This window comes from Bombina bombina, chromosome 6 (assembly GCF_027579735.1).
Source record: "Bombina bombina isolate aBomBom1 chromosome 6, aBomBom1.pri, whole genome shotgun sequence".
Lineage (NCBI taxonomy): Eukaryota > Metazoa > Chordata > Amphibia > Anura > Bombinatoridae > Bombina > Bombina bombina.
Genome location: NC_069504.1, coordinates 558,790,674 through 558,800,965, shown reverse-complemented (window position 1 = coordinate 558,800,965; position 10,292 = coordinate 558,790,674). Strand labels below are relative to the sequence as shown.

General features: G+C 40.6%; 1 long non-coding RNA gene across 1 annotated transcript in view; it reads right to left on the bottom strand.

The window, feature by feature from the left end:
* Positions 1 to 988: 988 nt before the first annotated feature.
* The window catches only part of LOC128665174 (uncharacterized), a 56,466-nt gene continuing 47,162 nt past the window's right edge, over positions 989 to 10,292 (bottom strand). Inside the window, exon 3 of the long non-coding RNA XR_008403017.1 lies at positions 989 to 1,029. This is a non-coding gene — a long non-coding RNA (uncharacterized LOC128665174). The remainder of the gene's footprint in view (positions 1,030 to 10,292) is intronic.

Below are 10,292 nucleotides of genomic sequence, written 5' to 3'. Positions count from 1 at the left end.
GCTTTTCCTTGCGCACAACCCATAATTTTCAAATTGTAATATGAGCAATGTCCATTGAAAATATAGGGAGTGCTAAAGGGATGTCAGCTGCGCTAAAGTATCTCTGGAAAATCTGTTTTACAATGGATTTGTAATATTAATTTGCACGCTAATTTTAGCGTGGTCCAGCGATATTAAAGGGACATGAAACCCAAATTTTTTTTTCATGATTCAGACAGAGCACACAAATATAAACAACTTTCCAATGTACTTCTTTTATCTAATTTGCTTCGTTCTCTTGGTATCCTTTGTTTAAAAGCATATCTAGATAGAATAAGAAGCTGGGAGCGAGCAACTGATTGGTGGCTGCACATATATGCCTCTTGTGATTGGCTTACTAATGTGTTCAGCAAGTTCCCAGTAGTGCATTGCTGCTAATTCAAGAAAGGATTTCAAGAGAATAAAGCAAAATTGATAATAGAAGTATATTGGAAAGTTGTTTACATATGTATGCTCTATTTGAATCAAGAAAGAAAATGTTTGGGTTTAATGTCCCTTTAATGTCAAACCCTGTACTATCAATAGTGCTCCACTTGTAATCTGAGCCAATGTATTTTCTTATTCAATGAAAAATGTATTCCAAAATTATGACCAATCAGCTTATTGTCCACTTATATTCGGCCAAATAAAACAGGTCTGTTAGAGGGGGCTCTAACAACATAAGGAAGTTCATGACCAGTATTCCCTCTACATTTAGCTACCAATCAGCAAGCTCTACTCAGGGTGCTGAACCAAAAACAGACCTGTTCCTAAGCTTACATTCCTGCTTTTACAAATACCATGAGAACAAAGAAAAATTGATAGTAGGAGTAAATATAATGCTTATAATTGCATGAAAGAAATATTTTTGGGTTTCATATCTCTTTAAGTGGTACATGTTCTCAACAAATATTTATTGCATATCTGTAAAAATTGATTCAGTTTCTGTACACGCATCAGATTTTGTAGGCTCAGTTTCAATGTCCAGGATCTCATCCTTTTTCACAACATCTGCAAAGTTAAAAAAATGGGTTAATGTTATATATGTGTTAATTTTAAAGACGTTTAATAGTCTTTAATATTACTTTTCTCAGCAGACAAAACTTGTGCCTTATCAAAAGTTTTCTCTTTCTCAATTAATTTGTAGAATTTCTCAAAAACAGTTAAATCTGAAGGATTATCTGAAATGATAAATGTTATGCTATTTGCAAATAATATTTCTCCTTATTATACACTGCAGTTCTGAATTTCTTTTGAAAGGGTTAATAATAACCTCATGCATAGTTGTTTTGCAAATGAGTAAAATGCATTTAGAAATAAGTTGGGGCACTTTCCCATTAATCAAGCACCACTCAACGCGCAATAGAGTTTTGTTCCGTTATTGCCAAAGTACAGTAGAAGCTAAAATTACCCCACTCTCTTTGTTGCCTCCACCTGGGTGATTCAATGGGGGTGAACATCAATCCACGAGTTTCACTTGGGCCAGATGTCGGAGGATTGGTGGTGGTCTGCCGCAATTTTCTGGAATCCACCCCAAGTGAAACTCATGGATTGATGCTTCGCCCCCATTGACTCCCCCAGAAAATGGAGATGGGGGAATTTCAGCTTCTACAGTACTTTGGCAATAAAAATCTGCAGCGCGATTTGTTGGCAGTGGCGGTCTGGTAATGGAAAAGTACACTAAATTATTTTTCATTAGAAGGATATATAGTAGTTCATAGATATTGGATATTATAACACCTATAACCAAAGAACTTGGTCCCAAAACAAAGACAATGACCAAAAAAAAGGGTTTATTTCCGTCCCCCTCTCTCAGTGAATCCTCTCCTCCTTCCTGATTCTGCACAAAAGGAAACTATCACTATTTTGGGTCACCTCATTTATTTTGCCTGTAAAAAGCATATGTTGAATGGTAACAGACATACCAAAGGGTCTAATATACTGCGATTGTATAGCTGCTGGAAGACTGCTGATGTATCTGCCCCATTTTAAAAAATAACTCTGAATTTCTTTTTCCACTGAGCTGTTAATTTCATGTTGCTCTAGAAATGCTCTCATCTGAACTTTCTTCACAAACAACGAGAAATTAGGATTTTTTCTATCTTTCCATTAGGCGAAAATTAAGTTTTGTGCATTAAGTAATACAAAAGTAATAAAATCAGTATTTTCCCTTTCATTAGATGGTTCCCTAGGAAAAACGAACTCCTCCTAACGCAGAGCAAGTTCCTGCTTCAGTATTTTTGAAAGCCAAAATGTAACTTTTCCCCAGAAGCTTCTTACTTTTGGGCAGCCCCATATACAATGCAGTAAATCAGCCAATCGAAAACTAAACCTAGTACATGTATTACTTAAGTCCCTCCTACATTTCCCTATATCCTTAGGTGTTATATATATCCTGATTATCAGCTTAATATGTAACTCTCGCCATGATAGTTGAGGTGTTGCCCTCCATGCCCTCGTAATACTTTTACCCACTACTTCAATATTCACTGTGGGGAGATCATGATTCCACCTCTGTACGATTTCCCTGAGATTTCTTTCCCCTTCTATTTGTAACATAAAATTATACCACCCCGATGTTGAGGCTTTGCCTACCTTAAATACATTGATCCCTGTATAGATGACTTCCCAATTTTTGAAGAAGGATTCTAAGTTAACTTAGTTTAAAAAATGCCTCACTTGGAAATATCCATACATACCACAATTCGCTAAATTATACTTAGTTTTAAGATCTTCAAATGATTAAATCACATAACTTGTGTTGTCTACACAACTATTCTAATCCTTTGGATTTCCAGAGCCTAAATATCTTAGAATCAGAGCCGGGGGGGGGGGGGGGGGGGGGAAATAAAGGATTTCCTAGGATAGGGAAAAATTTAGAGGCATGAAGTATGCACTAATGCTTTAAGGGCATACAGAGGTGGGATTTATCCAGTAACCACTCTAGAACAATTTTCAGTAGACAAACTATATTGTATTTCTGAAATGCAGGCAAACCCATGCCTGCAAATTCCTTAAGCTGTGAAAGTCTATAGATAAAAAGTCTGGGCTAACCTGTACCCCATAAAAACACTCTAAGTGCTGCATTTAAATGTTTGATGTCCTGGTTCTTTAAAAAGAGAGGTATATACTGCATTACATATAGAAGCTTCGGTAGGGTTATCATTTTTATTAGATTAATTTTTACAGCTAAAGTTAGTGGTAGAGTAGACCATTTCTTGAAATCTGCTTTTATTTTATTAAAGGGACAGTAAACCTTAAAAATAATGTTATATAATTCTGCACATAGTGCAGAATTATATAACATTATATTAGCCAAATATTATTTAAACGTAATTTTCCCTATTCATTTTTAAAAGAAAGCGCTGTTTCACAGACCCGCTCTCTGCTGAGTGGGTCTGTTATATTTCCTCAGCGCATCGGGCCAGCTGTATAGTCACAGCCTGGCCCGACCGCGCCATAAGACTAAGTGCAGCTCGCTCCTGTGAAACAGCGCCATAAGACTAAGTGCAGCTCGCTCCGGGTCTGTGAAACAGCGCTTTCTTTTAAAAATGAATAGGGAAAATTACGTTTAAATAATATTTGGCTAATATAATGTTATATAATTCTGCACTATGTGCAGAATTATATAACATTATTTTTAAGGTTTACTGTCCCTTTAAGTATATGATGACAATTTGACTTATACCATTCTTCTGCGTACTTGCTTACAACAATTCTCAGATATTGAACCCCTTAGTGACCACAGCACTTTTCAATTTTCTGACCATTTGGGACCAGGGCTATTTTTACATTTCTGCTGTGTTTGTGTTTAGCTGTAGCTTTTCTCTTACTCATTTACTGTACCCACACATATTATATACTTTTTTTCTCGCCATTAAATTAACTTTCTAAAAAACATAATTTATGCTTACCTGATAAATTTATTTCTCTTGTAGTGTGTCCAGTCCACGGATCATCCATTTCTTGTGGGATATTCTCCTTCCCAACAGGAAGTTGCAAGAGGATCACCCACAGCAGAGCTGCTATATAGCTCCTCCCCTCACTGCCATATCCAGTCATTCGACCGAAACAAGACGAGAAAGGAGAAACCATAGGGTGCAGTGGTGACTGTAGTTTAATTAAAATTTAGACCTGCCTTAAAAGAACAGGGCGGGCCGTGGACTGGATACACTACAAGAGAAATACATTTATCAGGTAAGCATAAATTATGTTTTCTCTTGTTAAGTGTACCCAGTCCACGGATCATCCATTTCTTGTGGGATACCAATACCAAAGCTAAAGTACACGGATGATGGGAGGGACAAGGCAGGAACTTAAAACGGAAGGAACCACTGCCTGTAGAACCTGTCTCCCAAAAACAGCCTCCGAAGAAGCAAAAGTGTCAAATTTGTAAAATTTTGAAAAGGTGTGAAGCGAAGACCAAGTCGCAGCCTTGCAAATCTGTTCAACAGAGGCCTCATTTTTAAAGGCCCAGGTGGAAGCCACAGCTCTAGTAGAATGAGCTGTAATCCTTTCAGGGGGCTGCTGTCCAGCAGTCTCATAGGCTAAGCGTATTATGCTCCGAAGCCAAAAGGAGAGAGAGGTTGCCGAAGCTTTTTGACCTCTCCTCTGTCCAGAGTAAACGACAAACAGGGCAGATGTTTGACGAAAATCTTTAGTAGCCTGTAAGTAAAACTTCAAGGCACGGACTACGTCCAGATTATGCAAAAGACGTTCCTTCTTTGAAGAAGGATTAGGACACAATGATGGAACAACAATCTCTTGATTGATATTCCTGTTAGAAACCACCTTAGGTAAAAACCCAGGTTTGGTACGCAGAACTACCTTGTCTGAATGAAAAATCAGATAAGGAGAATCACAATGTAAGGCAGATAACTCAGAGCCGAGGAAATAGCCATCAAAAACAGAACTTTCCAAGATAAAAGTTTAATATCAATGGAATGAAGGGGTTCAAACGGAACTCCCTGAAGAACTTTAAGAACCAAGTTTAAGCTCCACGGGGGAGCAACAGTTTTAAACACAGGCTTAATCCTAACCAAACCCTGACAAAATGCCTGGACGTCTGGAACTTCTGCCAGACGCTTGTGCAAAAGAATAGACAGAGCAGAGATCTGTCCTTTTAAAGAACTAGCTGATAAGCCTTTGTCCAAACCCTCTTGGAGAAAGGACAATATCCTAGGAATCCTAACCTTACTCCATGAGTAACTCTTGGATTCACACCAATAAAGATATTTACGCCATATCTTATGGTAGATTTTCCTGGTGACAGGCTTCCGAGCCTGTATTAAGGTATCAATGACTGACTCGGAGAAGCCACGCCTTGATAGAATCAAGCGTTCAATCTCCATGCAGTCAGTCTCAGAGAAATTAGATTTGGATGATTGAAAGGACCTTGTATTAGAAGGTCCTGCCTCAGAGGCAGAGTCCATGGTGGAAGAGATGACATATCCACTAGGTCTGCATACCAGGTCCTGCGTGGCCACGCAGGCGCTATCAGAATCACAGATGCTCTCTCCTGTTTGATTTTGGCAATCAGTCGAGGGAGCAGAGGAAACGGTGGAAACACATAGGCCAGGTTGAAGAACCAAGGAGCTGCTAGAGCATCTATCAGCGTTGTTCCCGGGTCCCTGGACCTGGATCCGTAACAAGGAAGCTTGGCGTTCTGTCGAGACGCCATGAGATCCAGTTCTGGTTTGCCCCAACGATGGACCAGTTGAGCAAACACCTCCGGATGGAGTTCCCACTCCCCGGGATGGAAAATCTGATGACTTAGAAAATCCGCCTCCCAGTTCTCTACGCTTGGGATGTGGATCGCTGACAGGTGGCAAGAGTGAGACTCTGCCCAGCGAATTATCTTTGAGACTTCTAACATCGCTAGGGAACTCCTGGTTCCCCCTTGATGGTTGATGTAAGCCACAGTCGTGATGTTGTCCGACTGAAATCTGATGAACCTCAGTGTTGCTAACTGAGGCCAAGCTAGAAGAGCATTGAATATTGCTCTTAACTCCAGAATATTTATTGGGAGGAGTTTCTCCTCCTGAGTCCACGATCCCTGAGCCTTCAGGGAGTTCCAGACTGCGCCCCAACCTAGAAGGCTGGCATCTGTTGTTACAATCGTCCAATCTGGCCTGCGAAAGGTCATACCCTTGGACATGTGGACCCGAGAAAGCCACCAGAGAATAGAATCTCTGGTCTCTTGATCCAGATTTAGTAGAGGGGACAAATCTGAGTAATCCCCATTCCACTGACTTAGCATGCATAATTGCAGCGGTCTGAGATGCAGGCGTGCAAATGGCACTATGTCCATTGCCGCTACCATTAAGCCGATTACTTCCATGCACTGAGCCACTGACGGGCGTGGAATGGAATGAAGGACACGGCAAGCATTTAGAAGTTTTGATAACCTGGACTCCGTCAGGTAAATTTTCATCTCTAAAGAATCTATAAGAGTCCCTAGGAAGGAGACTCTTGTGAGTGGTGATAGAGAACTCTTTTCCACGTTCACTTTCCACCCATGCGACCTCAGAAATGCCAGAACTATCTCTGTATGAGACTTGGCAATTTGAAAGCTTGACGCCTGTATCAGGATGTCGTCTAGATACGGAGCCACCGCTATGCCTCGCGGTCTTAGAACCGCCAGAAGTGAGCCCAGAACCTTTGTAAAAATTCTCGGGGCAGTGGCCAACCCGCTACAAATTGGTAATGCCTGTCTAGAAAGGCAATCCTTAGGAACCGATGATGATCTTTGTGAATCGGTATGTGAAGGTAGGCATCCTTTAAGTCCACTGTGGTCATGTACTGACCCTCTTGGATCATGGGTAGTATGGTCCGAATAGTTCCCATTTTGAATGATGGAACTCTGAGGAATTTGTTTAAGATCTTTAGATCCAAGATTGGTCTGAAGGTTCCCTCTTTCTTGGGAACCACAAACAGATTTGAATAAAATCCCTGTCCTTGTTCCGTCCGCGGAACTGGATGGATCACTCCCATTACTAGGAGGTCTTGCACACAGCTTAGGAATGCCTCTTTCTTTATCTGGTTTGCTGATAACCTTGAAAGATGAAATCTCCCTTGTGGAGGAGAAGCTTTGAAGTCCAGAAGATATCCCTGAGATATGATCTCCAACGCCCAGGGATCCTGAACATCTCTTGCCCACGCCTGGGCGAAGAGAGAAAGTCTGCCCCCCACTAGATCCGTTTCCGGATAGGGGGCCGTTCCTTCATGCTGTCTTGGGGGCAGCAGCAGGCTTTCTGGCCTGCTTGCCCTTGTTCCAGGACTGGTTAGGTTTCCAGGACTGTCTGGAATGAGCAACAGTTCCCTCTTGTTTTGAAGCGGAGGAAGTTGATGCTGCTCCTGCCTTGAAATTTCGAAAGGCACGAAAATTAGACTGTTTGGCCTTTGATTTGGCCCTGTCCTGAGGAAGGGTATGACCCTTGCCTCCAGTAATGTCAGCAATAATTTCCTTCAAGCCAGGCCCGAATAAGGTCTGCCCCTTGAAAGGAATGTTGAGTAATTTAGACTTTGAAGTCACGTCAGCTGACCAGGATTTAAGCCATAGCACCCTACGTGCCTGGATGGCGAATCCGGAATTCTTAGCCGTTAGTTTAGTCAAATGAACAATGGCATCAGAAACAAATGAGTTAGCTAGCTTAAGCGTTCTAAGCTTGTCAATAATTTCATTCAATGGAGCTGTCTGGATGGCCTCTTCCAGGGCCTCAAACCAGAATGCCGCCACAGCAGTGACAGGCGCAATGCATGCAAGGGGCTGTAAAATAAAACCTTGTTGAATAAACATTTTCTTAAGGTAACCCTCCAATTTTTTATCCATTGGATCTGAAAAAGCACAACTGTCCTCAACCGGGATAGTGGTACGCTTTGCTAAAGTAGAAACTGCTCCCTCCACCTTAGGGACCGTCTGCCATAAGTCCCGTGTAGTGGCGTCTATTGGAAACATTTTTCTAAATATAGGAGGTGGGGAAAAGGGCACACCGGGTCTATCCCACTCCTTGCTAATATTTTCTGTAAGCCTTTTAGGTATAGGAAAAACGTCAGTACACACCGACACCGCATAGTATCTATCCAGCCTACACAATTTCTCTGGAATTGCAACTGTGTTACAGTCATTCAGAGCAGCTAATACCTCCCCAAGCAATACACGGAGGTTCTCCAGCTTAAATTTAAAATTAGAAATCTCTGAATCAGGTTTCCCCGAGTCAGAGATGTCACCCACAGACTGAAGCTCTCCGTCCTCATGTTCTGCATACTGTGACGCAGTATCAGACATGGCTCTAACAGCATTTGCGCGCTCTGTATCTCTCCTAACCCCAGAGCTATCGCGCTTGCTTCTTAATTCAGGAAATCTAGATAATACCTCTGACAGGGTATTATTCATGATTGCAGCCATGTCCTGCAAGGTAATCGCTATGGGCGTCCCTGATGTAATTGGCGCCATATTAGCGTGCGTCCCCTGAGCGGGAGGCGAAGGGTCTGACACGTGGGGAGAGTTAGTCGGCATAACTTCCCCCTCGACAGAACCCTCTGGTGATAATTCTTTTATAGATAAAGACTGATCTTTACTGTTTAAGGTGAAATCAATACATTTAGTACACATTCTCCTATGGGGCTCCACCATGGCTTTCAAACATAATGAACAAGTAGGTTCCTCTGTGTCAGACATGTTTAAACAGACTAGCAATGAGACTAGCAAGCTTGGAAAACACTTTAAAACAAGTTTACAAGCAATATAAAAAACGTTACTGCGCCTTTAAGAAACACAAATTTTCCCAAATTTTGAAATAACAGTGAAAAAATGCAGTTACACTAACGAAATTTTTACAGTGTATGTAATAAGTTAGCAGAGCATTGCACCCACTTGCAAATGGATGATTAACCCCTTAATACCAAAAACAGAATAACAAATGACAAAAACGTTTTTTAAACAGTCACAACAACTGCCACAGCTCTACTGTGGCTTTTTACCTCCCTCAATACGACTTTTGAAGCCTTTTGAGCCCTTCAGAGAAGACCTGGATCATGCAGGAAGAAGCTGAATGTCTGTGTCTGTAATTTTTGCTGTGCAAAAAAACCCTAAAACAGGCCCCTCCTACTCATATTACAACAGTGGGAAGCCTCAGGGAACTGTTTCTAGGCAAAATTCAAGCCAGCCATGTAGAAAAAAACTAGGCCCCAATAAGTTTTATCACCAAACATATGTAAAAAACGATTAAACATGCCAGCAAACGTTTTAAAATACACTTTTATAAGAGTATGTATCTCTATTAATAAGCCTGATACCAGTCGCTATCACTGCATTTAAGGCTTTACTTACATTACTTCGGTATCAGCAGCATTTTCTAGCAAATTCCATCCCTAGAAAAATATTTTAACTGCACATACCTTATTACAGGAAAACCTGCACGCTATTCCCCCTCTGAAGTTACCTCACTCCTCAGAATATGTGAGAACAGCAAAGGATCTTAGTTACTTCTGCTAAGATCATAGAAAATGCAGGCAGATTCTAATTCTAAATACTGCCTGAGATAAACAGTACACTCCAGTACCATTTAAAAATAACAAACTTTTGATTGAAGAAATAAACTAAGTATAAAACACCACAGTCCTCTTACGATCTCCATCTTAGTTGAGAGTTGCAAGAGAATGACTGGATATGGCAGTGAGGGGAGGAGCTATAGAGCAGCTCTGCTGTGGGTGATCCTCTTGCAACTTCCTGTTGGGAAGGAGAATATCCCACAAGTAATGGATGATCCGTGGACTGGATACACTTAACAAGAGAAATACCATTATTTTCATCATATCTTATAATTTACTATAAAAAAAATATAAAATATGATGAAAAAATAAATAAAAACCTTTTTCTAACTTTGACCCCCCAAATCTGACACATCTACAACCACCAAAAATCACCCATGCTAAATAGTTTCTAAATTTTGTCCTGAGTTTAGAAATACCCAATGTTTACATGTTCTTTGCTTTTTTTGCAAGTTATAGGGCAACAAGTAGCACTTTGCAATTTCCAAACCATTTTTAAAAAAAAATAATTAGCGATAGTTACATTGTAACACTGATATCTGTCAGGAATAACCCTTCACATGTATATATTTTTTGAAAGAAGATAACCTGAGGTATTAAACTTGTGGTATTTTGACTCTTTTCATGCAACCATTTTACCACCAACCTATGCCAAAGTTTGAAGAAAAAAAAGTGGCAATTTTTTGACAAAATAGCAATTGAAGAATACATTTACTGAGACC